Source organism: Poromitra crassiceps (assembly GCF_964638095.1).
Source record: "Poromitra crassiceps genome assembly, chromosome: 20".
NCBI classification, from domain to species: domain Eukaryota; kingdom Metazoa; phylum Chordata; class Actinopteri; order Beryciformes; family Melamphaidae; genus Poromitra; species Poromitra crassiceps.
In genome coordinates, this window is record NC_139637.1 from 18,537,159 (window position 1) to 18,553,500 (window position 16,342).

Below are 16,342 nucleotides of genomic sequence, written 5' to 3' on the forward strand. Positions count from 1 at the left end.
CTTTTTAGGCGCCCTAACACACTGAAACTGCTTTCACATTGGTCACATTTGTAGGGCTTATCTCCAGTGTGAATGCGTTTGTGTGTTTTTAGGTTAGCTAACACACTGAAACTGCTTCCACATTGGTCACAGTGGTAGGGCTTATCTCCAGTGTGAATGCGTTTGTGTGTTTTTAGGTTACCTAACAGACTGAAACTGCTTCCACATTGGTCACAGTGGTAGGGCTTATCTCCAGTGTGAATGCGTTTGTGTGTTTTTAGGTGACCGAACTGACTGAAACTGCTTCCACATTGGTCACAGTGGTAGGGCTTATCTCCAGTGTGAATGCGTTTGTGTGTCGTTAGGGTACTTGAGCGACTGAAACTGCTTCCACATTGGTCACAGTGGTAGGGCTTATCTCCAGTGTGAATGCGTTTGTGTGTTTTTAGGTTACCTAACAGATTGAAACTGCTTCCACATTGGTCACAGTGGTAGGGCTTATCTTCTCCAGTGTGAATGCGTTTGTGTCTTTTTAGGTTACCTAACACACTGAAACTGCTTCCACATTGGTCACAGTGGTAGGGCTTATCTCCAGTGTGAATGCGTTTGTGTGTTTCTAGGTGACCTAACCGACTGAAACTGCTTCCACATTGGTCACATTTGTAGGGCTTCTCTCCAGTGTGAATGTGTTTGGGTCTCTTGTTGGTGTCTCCCTGTTTCTATAAAGACACAAAGAAAGAATTAGGGCAGGGGCACTGTGTGTGTGTGTGTGTGTGTGTGTGTGTGTGTGTGTGTGTGTGTGTGTGTGTGTGTGTGTGTGTGTGTGTGTGTGTCTTTAGCCGTTTTTCCACATGCGTACTGGAAAATTACCTGTAAGTCAATATCGGACATTTCCCGGAATTTCCCTTCACACCTGAGCGCTCGCATGTGGGAATCTAGTCGTCGAATAGCCGGTATGTTGGGGGGTGGGGTGGGGTGGGGCGGAGCGGGCGGGGGGCGGAGGAGAGTGGCCTGGGGTCATGACGTATAATCTGTGCTGCAGGCCACTGAGGCCAGTCAGAAAAAAACAACAAACAAACATGGAGCCGGCGTCCACTCTTTTGATAATATTGCTGACGCGCTTTTTTCTCAAACGTAGACAGCGACGCAGACAAATTAAGGCGAAAATGGAAAGGGATATACGTGCGAACAGAAACAGATTCATGTTCGCAGTCTTCTCCGCTCAACATCGTGCAGAATATGAAGATAGACTAAACCGGGGACAGATGATGACAGTGTTAAGTACCTCTGCGCTGCTGCGTGAGACTAGAGCCGTCTGGAAGCGAGAGAGACCAGGAGGGAATTTATTTTGGGAAGATGCTCTGAACAATTTTGACAACGTGGAATGGAAGCGTCATTTTCGCATGTCCCGGTCTACGTTCGAGACACCACCTGAGACAACGCCCACTGATAGCGGGAAATGACTGGACCCGTTTCACACTTGTGTCAGTTATCGCGCATACCGCTCTTCTGACTGGCTCGAAACTGGTGAAATGTCCGCGATGACGGGGTCGCGCTTATACCGGAACAACAACTTTCACACATGAAGGCATTAGACCACGTTCTGGTCATTTAGCGGTACAAAGCGTATGTGGGAAAATGGCTTTTGTCTTTGTCTTTATTTAAGATCCCCATTAGCTACAGCAGAGCTGCAGCTATTCTTCCTGGGGTCAAACAACTTGCATAGTTTCAAGATATCACATACAAAATTTACATTCTGTATAAAAAATACATTCTGTACAAACGGTACAATTTCAGATATTACCACTGGTGAAAGTGGGCCGGAACCCTCCGGTGCGCAGTTCCTTTAAGACTTTCTGTGCCTGAACGCCGTTGGGGGAAGACATGCAGCTGCCTGTCAATCAAAAGCCGATTGCTGCAGAGTGCAGAAGCAATCACGATCGCATAATTTCCAAGGAAACACATGGCTGACGTTAAATCGCATAAACAACAGTAGTCTGTCTCATAAATTGCTTCTAACTTGTTCCAATGCAGTATTTTAGACCTGTCAATGGTTTTAATCATGCTGTCTATCCACCTTATTTTTGTGACGCTCCCGCTGTAAAATAATTCTGGGAGCAATATCTGGTCTAGAACGTGAGCAGCTGTGTTTACGCTGGCTTGACGCTGCCTGGATACTACTCTGCACGTGCCTCCCCTTCTTTTAATACATCCATGGTGCCTGCCTCCTCGCATCGCATTTCCCTGTCAAACTCCGACGTTAAAAGTTTGCTCGTCACAAAATAACACTTGTTTTGGGAATGTAGCCTAATGATGTTATCTATCACATCCGCTAACCTGTTGCTCGTTGAACAAGTCGGCATTTATCAGCTCAGCTGCACCGTTTACAGACGGGTACATTGGACGGGCTGTGTTGTGTCGGGAAGAGGACAGCAGAAGGAAGCAGAGAGAGAGCTTTTACGCATGGTTTCATGGCGCCTCCGATGCGTAAAAGTCCTTCATCGTTCATTCAGGAATGTTTTCAAGATGGCATTTGATTGTCTTGTCTGCCCACCCAGTGCCCAATTCGGTGTCTGTTCTTTGCTTCCTGGTGGGAATCTTTTGCTTTGGATAAGAATTTCTCTGCTGACTGCATGGATTTCTTCTGTGCACAATCTAACGTGCTTTTTCCCCTCCGTCTCCTGCATTATGAAAAGCTTTATAAATCCAAGCAGTAGGCTAATTCTCAGTCATTTACTTAGGTTACTGTAGGCTACATATTCACCTTCCAGACGGCTTCTAGAAGAAAAACATGCTTTTAAATGAGCTGTTTGATAAAACTATTTATAAACCTTATTAATAAAAATGCTTATAAATGACCCATTTAAATTAAATTAATTAAATTGACAAATGGAAGACTGATGCTGATTTGCAAAATGCAATTTAAAATGTGCATTTTTTTATCCATTTTCATATTCTTGCTTATTCATTTTCATATTATTTGTCCTTTACATAATTCATTTCGCCTTTACTTTACCATTAGACAACTGTTTTACTTAAAGCACAATTATGCCACACTGTAGGTTAATTAAGTAGGCTACTAACTTGCACAATAAATCATTAAATAAATAATTTGCTATAGACTACATGATGTCAAAAATATGCGTGTTCAGGAACGCATGAAGCTGGGCGGGAGGAGAACAATGACGCGATGAAGGTTGGAGTAGTAGTTCCGGCAAGAATTTGAATCCACTTTCACCCCTGGATATTACATACATACATACATACATACATACATACATACATACATACTGTACCTTTCAAGATATTGCATAGTCAGAATTACCTACATACTAGGGCTGTGGCGATTCACTTATCTACCGATTCGATACTATCACGATTCTTGGGTGCCGATTCGATTTATATTGCGATTCTTAAGTATTGCGATTCTACGATTATTGCGATTCGATATTACGATTTATTGCGATTTTTTTCTTTTCTTTTTTCAGTTTGTTTGTTTTTTTACACTAGATTAGAACATAGGAAAAGTTGAATCATACACTAGAGACTGTATATTATATCATGAGTAGGGCTGGGCGATATAGTTAAAAACAGGGGCGGACTGGGATCATAATTCAGGCCGGGCATTAGATACCAAGCAGGCCAGGCCGATATGGGCCGACGCGCGTGAAATTTGGGCCGTTTGAAGCCAGATTTGGGCCGTTTGAAGTCCAATTTTACAATGAGATGCACCCACTTTAACCCTGAAGTGTAATTATTACTTCAGACTAACTAATAAAGTAATAAAACCACTAGTAAACCAGTAGGCGGCGTCTGGCCTGCTGTTCAGTGAGTGGCCTGACTGTAAGCACCCAAAAAAAAAAAAAAAAAAAATTGCGATTATCGATTCTGGAATAAAAGATCGATTAAAAAAATCGTGACATTAAAAATCGCGATACTTAGGTGAATCGATTTTTTCCCCCACCCCTACTACATACCATTACAGATGTGTAGAATATACATAAAACTACATCACATATTATGTATACCTATATATACCATTACCATATCTTATATATATAATTATACATATAACTATTACCATCACCATATATATTATATATTAGTTATGTACATGCTTCAATATGCTCTATATATACATACACATACATACACACATACATACACATATATATATTAGGGCTGTCAATCGATTAAAATATTTAATCGCGATTAATCGCATGATTGTCCATAGTTAATCATGATTAATCGCAAATTAATCGCACAATTTTTTATCTGTTCTAAATCTACCTTAAACCGAGGTAACTTAAACATGGGAGCTTTGTGCGAAGATGCACTGTTGTATTAATATGGGTAGTAGCTATTATCATTAGTATGGGTAAGTATTTGGCCATTGGTATATTGTTATTATTGCTACTAGTTACTGGGAATACACATCTCTCAGGATGCTCTGTGTGAAATTAACCTGCTATCCAGGAGCAGCTGTGTGCCAGCTCTCTCTCCCCCTCTCGCTTTCTCTCTCGGTCTCTCTCCCGCTCTCCGTTGGTCTCCGTCTGACTCCGGTCTGGTCGCCCTCCCGTCTTTCTCACTGTCTGCCTCTCTCTCTAGCAGGGGCGGACTGGGATCATAATTCAGGCCGGGCATTAGATACCAAGCAGGCCAGGCCGATATGGGCCGACGCGCGTGCCGGCGTCCGAAGGCGGCGGCAAAAAATTTGGGCCGTTTGAAGCCCAATTTGGGCCGTTTGAAGGCCAAAATGGGTCGTTTGAAGCCAGATTTGGGCCATTTGAAGCCCAAAATGGGTCGTTTGAAGCCAGATTTGGGCCGTTTGAAGCCCAATTTGGGCCGTTTGAAGCCAGATTTGGGCCGTTTGAAGCCCAATTTGGGCTGTTTGAAGCCCAATTTGGGCCGAGTCCAATTTTACAATGAGATGCACCCACTTTAACCCTGAATAAAGTAATAAAACCACTAGTAAACCAGTATGCGGTGCCGGGCCTGCTGTTCAGTGAGTGGCCTGACTGCGGGCACAAAAAAATAAAAATAAATAAATAATAATAATAATAATTTGCAGGCCAGGCCACCGGGCATTTGCCCGACATCCCCGATTATGCAGTCCGCGCCTGCTCTCTAGTCTCTCCCTCTCTCCGCCCCCCGCTCTCAGTCTGTCTGTGTGTGTGTGTGTCATGTGTGTGTCTCTCTAGCCCTTTTCCCACATGCGCTTTGTACCGCAAAATGACCGGAATGTGGTCTAATGCCTGCATGTGAGAAAGGCGCCATGCCGGTATAAGCGCGACCCCGTCGTCCCCGACATTTCACCACTTTCGACCTAGTCAGAAGACCGGTATGCTCTTAAGGGGACGCAAGTGGAAACGGTTCCAGTCATTTTCCGCGACAGCGGTCCTTCAATCATGGGCGAGAAGTAGCCTACACACGTTGCTTAATGTTCCAGCGGGCATAATCTAATCATTCGCGCACATTAAAGCAAACTGGCGAAATGATCTTGTGATAGCCTAATAAGAGCAGTAGCCTATGTCAGCTTGCTGATTTCCGAAGGCAACCCCGGACACATCAAACGAAGCCAGTCTGCTTTCTCTACATACATACAAGCGTTGAGCAGCTTGCAAGCCTTTCTCGCTGTGTCTGTCTGTGGCTGCTGCTCTCGAGCAGAGAGGGGAGGGGGAAATCGGCTGTGTTGATTATGCTGGCGGCTTGACGCTGCTCTTAAGTCAAACGAGTGTGATTTATTGTGTGACAACTGACAAGCGAACTTATTTCGAGTTTTGCCGACCCCCCAAATAAGCTCCCCCCTCCCCCCGCCCCCACAACATACAGGCAAATTCGCTGATAGATTCCCACATGCGCGAGCCGAAGTGTGAAGGGAAATGTCCGATATTGACTTACAGGTAATTTTCCGGTACGCATGTGGGAAAACGGCTTCTCTCTCCCTGCAACGGTCTGATCGCGCTGACGCGCTCTCTCTTTCTCTCCCTTTCTCGCCCCTCACCCAAAATGCGGGACATCTTCTCAATTTTAAGCTGAAATTGCCATTATAACAATTTTCTTCCTCCTTTTCTGCTCACGGAGGTTTCTTTCTGCTTGATATCAACGTTACTGCTTCCTGATTTCCAAAACTATGGCGCGGACCAAGGCTCAAACATCACAGAACGTGCATGCGTTAATAAAATTTGTGGCGTTAATAGGAATTTGAGTTAATGCGCGATTAACGCATTAACGCTGACACAGCCCTAATATATATATATACATATATACATACATATATATATATATATATATAGGGCCTGGTGAGACGAAGGAGGTGAGCGGCTGGGAGACAACCGATAACGCCTTAGAGCCTCCATGCACCGAAGGGTCTCACAATGCTGCGGCGCAGCACTAGCTCTATTGCAGCGGATTGGGCGTGATCGGCCCTTCCGCGGGCAACGTTGCAGACAGAGTAGGAGGGCTGATCCGTGTGCGGCTGCTTCTGGGATGCGGGTCGGGGTCTTAATCGGCCTCGGCTGGGTCTACTGGGCGAGGGTGTATGATGTGTGACAGACCCGAAACACCATACGACCCCAGTCAACATCACTGATGACGCGTCCCAGCGCATGCTGAAGTATGTATGTATGTAACTAGTCCTGGGTTCTCTGACCAGTGACACTTAGGAATAGACTAGGTGACAACCAGATATAGATTGGTGACAAGCTGGAGAGACAGTTGACGGTCGGAGAGACGGCAATCCGATACGGGATGGGTTTAGCACCCCAGACTGGCTCTCTCGTGAGGGAGAAATCCACAAACGCTATGGATTAGCCTCCCGAAAATCTGTGTAAATATCGGCGCCGCCTGGGGTCCTCCAGGCTAGAGCAAGGTGCTCGGCACAGCCGGATGACGTGCAACGCACAGGCCAATCAATTCGATTAATTTACCCATTTACTTCACAAAAGAAATACTGCTCTTTCCATTTCTCTTGAAACTGCCTGCATTCCGTTCTCTTTTTCGACAGCATCTTGTTCAGGGGCGGACTGGGATCATAATTCAAGCCGGGCATTAGATACCAAGCAGGCCAGGCCGATACGGGCCGACGCACGTGCCGGCGCCCGAAAAATTTGGGCCGTTTAAAGCTCAATTTGGGCCGTTTGAAGCCAGATTTGGGCGGTTTGAAGCCCAATTTGGGTCGTTTAAAGCCCGATTTGGGCCGTTTGAAGCCCAATTTGGGCCAAGTCCAATTTTACAATGAGATGCACCCACTTTAACCCTGAATAAAGTAATAAAACCACTAGTAAACCAGTAGGCGGCGCCTGGCCTGCTGTTCAGTGAGTGGCCTGACTGCGGGCACAATTTTTTTTTTTTTTTTTTTTTGCAGGCCAGGCCAGGCCAGGCCACCGGGCATTTGCCCGACGTGCCCGATTATGCAGTCCGCGCCTGATCTTGTTGATTCTTTTGTTTTTTGGTAGGTAGCTGAATGCGCGATTCAATTCCAGCGTGGCATCATGGCGGCTTTGTTTACACCTGATGACCTACTGACATACTTCCTTGTAGTGCAGGTTAATTAACTTATGAATTAACTCTTAGCTTGCTTATTAGCCACACGTAGTTCATGATAATGGGGTGCGAATTTAATAATAATAATAATATATATATATATATATATATATATATATATATATATATTTTTTTTTTTTTTTTTTTTTTATATTCCAAAACATCTCGCGGGCCGGATGAAACCTGCCCGCGGGCCGGATCCGGCCCGCGGGCCGTATCTCTGACATCCCTGGTTTAGAACATTCTTTTCACTTTGATCTTGCTATAGTGTAGCGTATTTACATGCTTGCAGTATTTAAACTGCAGTTAGATTGGTTTGAGAAGCATAATAATATGGAATAATAGCCTATATATGGAGACAGACAGACGGGATGAAGGGAGGGGGGGAGCAGAGTGCTTGGCTTGTCTGGTTTTACTGGATTGCTCCGTGGAATTGGAGCTTAAAAGGCAAGCTTGTGACTCGTTTACTGCACTTCCCCAATGAGCAGACTGTGCATAATTTTACACTTAAAAGGCGTGGTTGTAATGCTTAAGGCTGTGTGTAGCGCCGACATCAAGACATCGAGTGGGCTGGTCCACGACCACTGATCTGCGCTGCGCTGGGCGCTCAGCGCAGTTTATAGGCGGATGCAACGATAGGGGCCATAGGCTGACTATTCAGGCCTGAAAATGGCAGTTTTGCATTTTTTGGGAGTGGTATCACTTTAGCGATTTTCCATTTTTCCGGACATAAGGATTCAGAGAAGGATAGATTTATGATGTGACAGATTGCAGGGGCCACTACATCGGGAACCATTTTCAGAAGTCGCACGTCAAGACCATCTACACCAGGTGGTTTTTCTTTGGTATTTCTCAGCAGTTCTTCAATATTCTTTACGGTTACTTTTACAAAATTAAATGAACAATTTTTGTCTTTCATTATTTTATCTTCTATTAATAAGCTGGATATATCATTATCTATTATTTTCATATCATTTCTTAATTTATCAACTTTTCCTATAAAATAATTGTTAATGTTATTAGCAATGTCAACTGGTTTTGTTAAGAAGCATCCATCTGATTCTAAAAAAGCTGGCGTTTGTTTTCTATTCCTCCCCATTAGCTCATTAAGAGTATTTCATAATAATTCTGAGTTATTTTTAATACAGTTAAACTTATTTTGATAGTACAATTTATTTTTGTTTTTATTTAACAAAGTTCCTTAATTTTCGATATTTATACCAGTCTAATCCCTCACCTGATGTGTTTGCTTTTTGTTTAGCCTCGTCACGTTGTTTCATGTGTTCCTTTAATTCTGAATCCAACCATGGTGTTCTAATGTTCTTGACTGTGAACTTCTTCAATGGTGCATGTTTATCCATCAGTGGTGTAAAAACGGCGTCAAATTCATCAAGTGCTCTATCAGGATCTTCTTGTGCTAACACTTTAGTCCAATTTACAGTTTTAACATCCTTAATAAATTGTTCTGTGTTAAACAACTTGAAAGAACTTTTTACAATGATTTTAGGACCAAGCCTAGGCATTTTGGTTTTTCTTATAAAGCAATAAAGTTATGGTCACTGCAACCAACAGCTAGGGATACAGGTTTTGAGCATAGCTCAGTTTTGTTAGTGAAAATGTATGGTAGTCTATACAGTAGGGGTGGGGGAAAAAATCGATTCATTAAGTATCGCGATTTTTAATGTCACGATTTTTTGAATCGATCTTTTATTCCAGAATCGATAATCGCAAAAAATATATATATATATATATTATTTTTTTTGGGTGCTTGCAGTCAGGCCACTCACTGAACAGCAGGCCAGAGGCCGCCTACTGGTTTACTAGTGGTTTTATTACTTTATTAGTTAGTCTGAAGTAATAATTACACTTCAGGGTTAAAGTGGGTGCATCTCATTGTAAAATTGGACTTCAAACGGCCCAAATCTGGCTTCAAATTTCACGCGCGTCGGCCCATATCGGCCTGGCCTGCTTGGTATCTAATGCCCGGCCTGAATTATGATCCCAGTCCGCCCCTGTTTTTAACTATATCGCCCAGCCCTACTCATGATATAATATACAGTCTCTAGTGTATGATTCAACTTTTCCTATGTTCTAATCTAGTGTAAAAAAGCAAACAAACTGAAAAAATAAAAGAAAAAAATAAACAAAAATCGCAATAAATCGTAATATCGAATCGCAATAATCGTAGAATCGCAATACTTAAAGGAACACTCCGCCCATTTTCAACCAGCTTTGTATCATTAGAACATCAGTAGTATATCAGAAAACTGTAAACTGTTTTGAAGTCTGTCATTTAATTTGACAGTTATTGAGTGTTAAAGTGTGGACCAGTGACATCACTGGTCCACACTAACTCAAATTAATAACTCATTAACTCAAATCAACTCTCAATAACTGTCAAACTAGATGAATGATGAATAGTTTGACACTTATTGAGAGTTGATTTAAGTTAATGAGTTATTCATTTGAGTTAGTGTGGACCAGTGATGTCACTGGTCCACACTTTAACACTCAATAACTGTCAAATTAAATGACAGACTTCAAAACCGTTTACAGTTTTCTGATATACTACTGATGTTCTAATGATATAAAGCTGGTTGAAAATGGGCGGAGTGTTCCTTTAAGAATCGCAATATAAATCGAATCGGCACCCAAGAATCGTGATAGTTGTCATGGCAAATTATTGATCAAGTGTGTATTGATTGATTAATTATTAATTATGACAATTCTAAGATGTATTTTGTGAACTGTGTTCTTCATCAATGTGGAAGATTGCTGTTCAAGGAGAACATGTAAGTTCCTGTTGGAACCTGTGTCTTGTTTTGGGAAGTGTCTGTGGGAATAGACATTTGTTATGTATTCTAGTGAACATCAGATTAACTATGGACGTCATGGAGAAGTACTGAGTTGGAGAGAGGTTGAATGAACTGCCCTCCAAGGTGGAGGGCGGGCATCATTGGTTTTCAGTATATGAGGAGATGTAACAATGACTCGTGGCTCTTGTATTGACAAATATAGTCAAGAGGAGACCTCCGTGCACGGAGATATTTGTGGAATAAAACCTCCTAAGAACATTTAAAACGGATATCTCATTATTGAGCAATCAGCAGGGCATTGCAGTGAATTTTTCCTCCACATAGTATCGAATCGGGAGATAAGTGAATCGCCACAGCCCTACTATACACCATCACATTTCATAAAAATCCTTGTTGCTTTGTCCACAACTTGATACAAACCACATGCATTAGTTACAGTTATTAATATTTTCCTGAAAGGGAACTTAGATGAGAAATAATCAATGTTCAAGTCACCCATGAAATACATTTCCCTGCTAGAATCTGACACGTGATCCAACATGTTACAGATATTCTCAAGATATTCAATGCTCATTGAATATTCATGCTTGCACTCAGTGGTCTATAACAAGTGCCTATCAAAAAGGGCTTCACATGAGGCAGTGTGTGTGTGTGTGTGTGTTACAACATCAGTGATACAACAGTGATATTTTCTCACCTCTTCTGAAGAATTCATTTTGACAATGCTCCTCCCCTCATACGCCAGATGTCTGTCCTCCCACCAAGCAGCTCTGTAGATACAGCCGATATTAAATTGATATTAAATCAGTCATATACAATTTACTTATAATTTGGAGTCTCAAACTCTTTAGGAAATTGTTCAAAATTGAATGGTATGTTGCTTAAAATCTATTGAGATAATCATAGGTTTGAAGGTACCGTATACAAATATTACAATCTAAAGGTTGAAGATTTGTGAGTTCTTAAATAGCAGAGGATGATTTCAATGAATACATTAAGACAGATTCCTTGTAGGCTATGTAATCTTGCATATTGTGCCAATAAAAGTCATTCTGATAAATGAAAGACAATAAGCAGAATACAATCGATCAATTAATTAGATTTATTGTATTAATTTAATTATATCAAAACAGTGAGAATCAAAACAACTCCGGCTGAATTTTACAGTAGGCTATAGGCTGTGTGTGTGTGTGTGTGTGTGTGTGTGTGTGTGTGTGTGTGTGTGTGTGTGTGTGTGTGTGTGTGTGTGTGAGAGAGAGAGAGAGAGAGAGAGAGAGAGAGAGAGAGAGAGAGAGAGAGAGCGAGAGAGCGAGAGAGAGAACAAAGGGTTTTCTTGAGTTCGATGGACATGAGAGAATTTGGGATCACGTCTAATAACGGAGATCGAGAAAGAGAGAGAGAGAGAGAGAGAGAGAGAGAGAGAGAGGAAAGGGAGAGGGAGAGGGAGAGGGAGAGAGAGAGAGAGGGTGTGCACACGTTATATGCACTAGTCTATATCTAATTCTGCAAGATGATTCAGCCTTACTTGCGTTTCCAAAGTTGTCCTTGCTTGTGCGAAGGTTGTAGACTGGATCGGACTCGGAGCACAAATAAACCTTGATCAGAGGCCTAGTCCTCCTGGTCTATTGTCCGGGAAGCGATATTTGTTTCCAATGATGGCGAAGGCGTGTTCCGCCCCTCTCTGCCTCTGATTGGCTGACTGCACTCGGCCAAGCGGATGTGATTGGATGAACGTTTGGCACTAGGCTAATCAGAGGCAGAGGGGCGGGTCATACCTTCGCTATCATGGGGAAAATGTATCGTCTTGATGTTGTCGTTGTTGTTCTTCTTCTTCTTCTGTTTGGTTTTACGGCGATTGGCATCCAAGATATTGCATTACCGCCTCCTTCTGGACTAATCCATCCAATGTTTCCCTACTCCATTACAGTCTTGTTAATTATTAGTCCAGTTTCTCTCAAAAACGGACCAGTATAGTTTCTTTCCCTCCACTGCTCCCACACATCCCATTATATCCTTCACACTGGCCTCTATTCAGGGGAGTAGCTTTGATTCTGGCATAGGGACATATCCCGGGGAGGACCTGCAGGGCTGGGACGTGCGCTGTCGAAAAATGTGGGACATTTGAAGCCAGATTTAGAGAAATAACTCATTTTAAATGAACAGTTGTGATGTCATTATTAAGTCTTAACCACCAATATCGGATCCTTTTCTCATGTTTTTGCAATTCCAGCATGGCCCACACAGGTGGTTAGAATTTGTATAAGCAATACGATCATTGTCAAGTCTTCTTGGAGCATGATCTGATATTAATAAGTGTCAGTAGTGTGACATTAATATGAACTAGGCTATTCTGAGGCAGAGTAACATGTACTGTACAGTAGGCTACATAGGCTTGACTCCAGCCTATAAACTACCTCCAACCGCTAGAGGTAGTTTATAAAGAGTATATATAACTGATAACAGCGGGGGGTCGCCCTCGGGCCTGATCCACTATGAGGTGAAGATGTCCACACAGAGAGCAGATGTGTGTCTGCTGGATACGGCTGAACTTGACTGTTATGTGGAGGCTTAAGCTACAGTACCTGAAATGTGTGAGTGTCTGAAGTGTGTGCTGAGCTAATGAAAACATGAATCTTACATGCAGCATTTAAAATGTACAGTAAAGGTTAACCTTGAATGAATTATTTTACGTTTTTTAAGTGAAGTTATCCTGTATTCATCCCCATGGGGAAATTCATCCTCTGCATTTGACCCATCCTAGGAACTTTCCTAGAACTAGGAGCAGTGGGCAGCCACAGTGCAGCGCCCAGGGACCAACTCCAGGTCTTTTGCCATTGCCTTGGTCAGGGGCACTGACAGGAGTATTAACATGTCTTTGATGGTGGGAGGAAACCGGAGCCGCCGGAGAAAACCCACACGGACACGGGGAGAACATGCAAACTCCACACAGAAAGGACCTGGGACAGACCGGGGTTCGAACCCGGGACCTTCTTGCTGTGAAGCAACAGTGGTAACCACTGACCCACCGTGATGTCGGTTCTTCCTCCTCCTGTGCTTGAATGTGTGCTTAAAACATGTCATACTAATGGTAAATAAATATTCAAACTTGATTTCAGTCTGTTTATTTGACTATCATCAAATGAAATACACCCATTTATCCTTGTGGACAATTCTGAACATTCCTAGGTGGATTATGACATGAGGGGCCCCTGGGTCTGGATGTATGAAGGGCCCCCCTCACAGCACACATGTGCAAAAGACCAGACATACACTCACCTGCATCTGAACAGGATTTACAGCACAGACACCTGAACACTCAAAGCCAACAACACAATAACAAGAAATAAACTCACTTGTATCGAACACAGGATTTACAGCACAGGTAGACTCATATAAAGCCAAAAGCACAATAACCCTCTAATTGTCCATACACTTATGGAACATTTAGTAAAAAATAAAGGGTTGGGCCCTAAGGGATCAGTTGGTCCCAGGCCTGGGCAAGAGATGTGGTGGGCCTGTGAAGAGGCTCTGGGTTATGGGCCCCCTGAGCTCTTGGGCCCCTGGGTCCGGTAGGCCCGTTCGGTAATACATCCCTGATGAATATTAACAATTCCTATACACAAAGATTTTCTTTCTTTCTTTCGTTCTAATGAGCTCTCTGTTATCCTTTGACTAGTGTTGAGTTGGGAATTAACAGGGTGAGTGTGCAGGTTGGCATGTAAGTTATTACTAGTGAAAACACACACACACACACACATGCATGTATGCACATGCACACACACACCCTCTACAGACTGTTGTCACCCAGGAGGTGAGGAAGGAGAGTGATTGATGGAGCCTTTTCTCCTGACAGGGGGCTTAGCGGGAGTCACCTGCCAACAGTCACCTCTGTGCGGGGACAACGGTCTTTCACCCCCGGTGGGATTGGGTGGGTGAGGTGTCTGAATGACAGCCAAGCTCTCTGTCCAGTCTATGTCTGCAATCAACCAATCAGCTGGAGGCTAAGACAGAGCCGGTCAACCACAGCAGAGCACCAATTGTTCCGTCTCTTTTCACTAAAAACTCTCTTCCCTCTAATTGAGACTTGCCAACGCTATATGCATACAAGCTGTATGTAGAAAGAGAAACACAATGAAGATATCCAGCTGAAGAACTATATGACATGGTTTCCTGTAGTAGTGAGGAGGATATAATAAAGGTGATGTACAGATGCACTGACTTGATCTTTTCTTAACTGGAGTTTGGGAACCAGAAAAACCTTGTTTATTTTATTAATACATTGATTTAATTGATACAATAAGCAAAACCCTACAGGTGGCTTCATAACATTAACAATATGAATGTTCATCAAATTTTCATCAAAATCAAATGAATGTTCATGTGTCACATATTCCATCATACAAGCACGATGTGCTTGATAAGTAGAATGAAAAAATATATTAAAAATATAAAGCTGTTTAAATACGATGGATGAGCTGTCAAATTAATTGCACAGTGGGAGTTAAATAGGAAGTAAATCTGATCTAGAAAGTAAAATATAGGCTATATAGAAATTAGTATGGATATTCACATGTACTCACAGAATGTGGATGATGTATACAGTATTCCTAATGAGTAATAAATAGGCTATAAAGTGCTATAATGTTGTTTTGGCAAAGAGCTCCACCTCCAGTAACTGAATGATGATGCGTAAAACAACACTTACTTGCGTTTATTTGAAACACTTCTATTTGCGTTTTATTTTGAAGGCAGAGGCATTCTAACGGAAGTGAGTTTCCTCATTGCAGCTGGCTTCATCAATGGAGCGCCACCTCCTCCTCTCTGGAGCTAAAACGCCTCTCCTCTGGAGCTGCAGGGGGGAGGAGCCCAGTACTGCATCAAGCGCCAATTGGCAAACTCTACAACCAAATCACAATAAAGTTTAATAGTGAAACTTGATTTTCAATTAAACGTTAGATGAAGACATTATTTAAATATGCTGCCACAGATCATTCATGTAGGCTATAGGCAATGGTTGTGGTGACTTAAGTTACTTTAGTTAATACCAGGCTAGAAGTAATACACTGAAGAGATGAGGTTTAAATTCATTGTGCCTTTAATATGAACTCGCCTTTGTTGATGTCACTGTTCTTGTTTAATTCATGTTAGTAAACTTTTTTTGTGACCACATTTTTATAGTTGTTGTTTTTTTCACAAACATTTACAAATGATACATACAAATACTAAAGAGACAAAAAAAAGACAGGACCAAGACAAGACACCCTACCCTCCCCCCTTGCCATATCAACAAAAACATTTCTCCATAGGGTATCATTATTCACACATATATTATAACTCGTATCATAGTAACATATCTCCATCATGAAACAGTCTTAAGCCACATGAGAAAAAGTAGAGAAAGTAAACCACATCCAACAGTCGCCAACCCCACAGATCTCATGTTAGTAAACCTTATATGGACAATATATCTTCAATATATGTCAATGCTAAATATGACGCTCTGTATGGTGGGTCAGAAAAAATAATGGTGATATTAGCTGCATGTTATTCTGCTGTAGTAATCACAAATCAGACAGTTTCACAAGCTCTCCATTTACTTTGTAATGACATTCTTACATTGTTGTTTACGTTCTAGCAATGCAATGTCAGAAACAAACATAATTATGCATAATAAGACTGTCACTGAACTTTGATTCATTGATTACATGTTTGGTTGGACAGAGAGAAGTGTGTTCCGCCTGCAGACAGTGGAGGGCGCTCTTCAGGTTAGATGCAGCGGTGTTTCTTCAGACTAGATGACCAAGTGAACATTTTCTTACAGCAGTCACACCAGTAGCCTGTTCCAGTGTGAATGCGTTTGTGTGTTGTTAGGTTACCTAACACACTGAACCTGCTCCCACATTGGTCACAGTGGTAGGGCTTATCTCCAGTGTGAATGCGTTTGTGTGTTTTTAGGTTACCTAACACACTGAAACTGCTTCCACATTGGTCACAGTGGTAGG

At 42.3% G+C, this 16,342-nt stretch overlaps 1 long non-coding RNA gene across 1 annotated transcript; it reads right to left on the reverse strand.

Moving 5' to 3' along the window:
* Positions 1-303: 303 nt before the first annotated feature.
* LOC310795195 lies at positions 304-11,982 on the reverse strand. Its single transcript, XR_014553612.1, has 3 exons — positions 11,866-11,982; positions 11,038-11,110; positions 304-698 (listed from the first exon to the last, which is right to left on the reverse strand). It is a non-coding gene; the product is annotated as an uncharacterized lncRNA (long non-coding RNA).
* Positions 11,983-16,342: the final 4,360 nt, after the last annotated feature.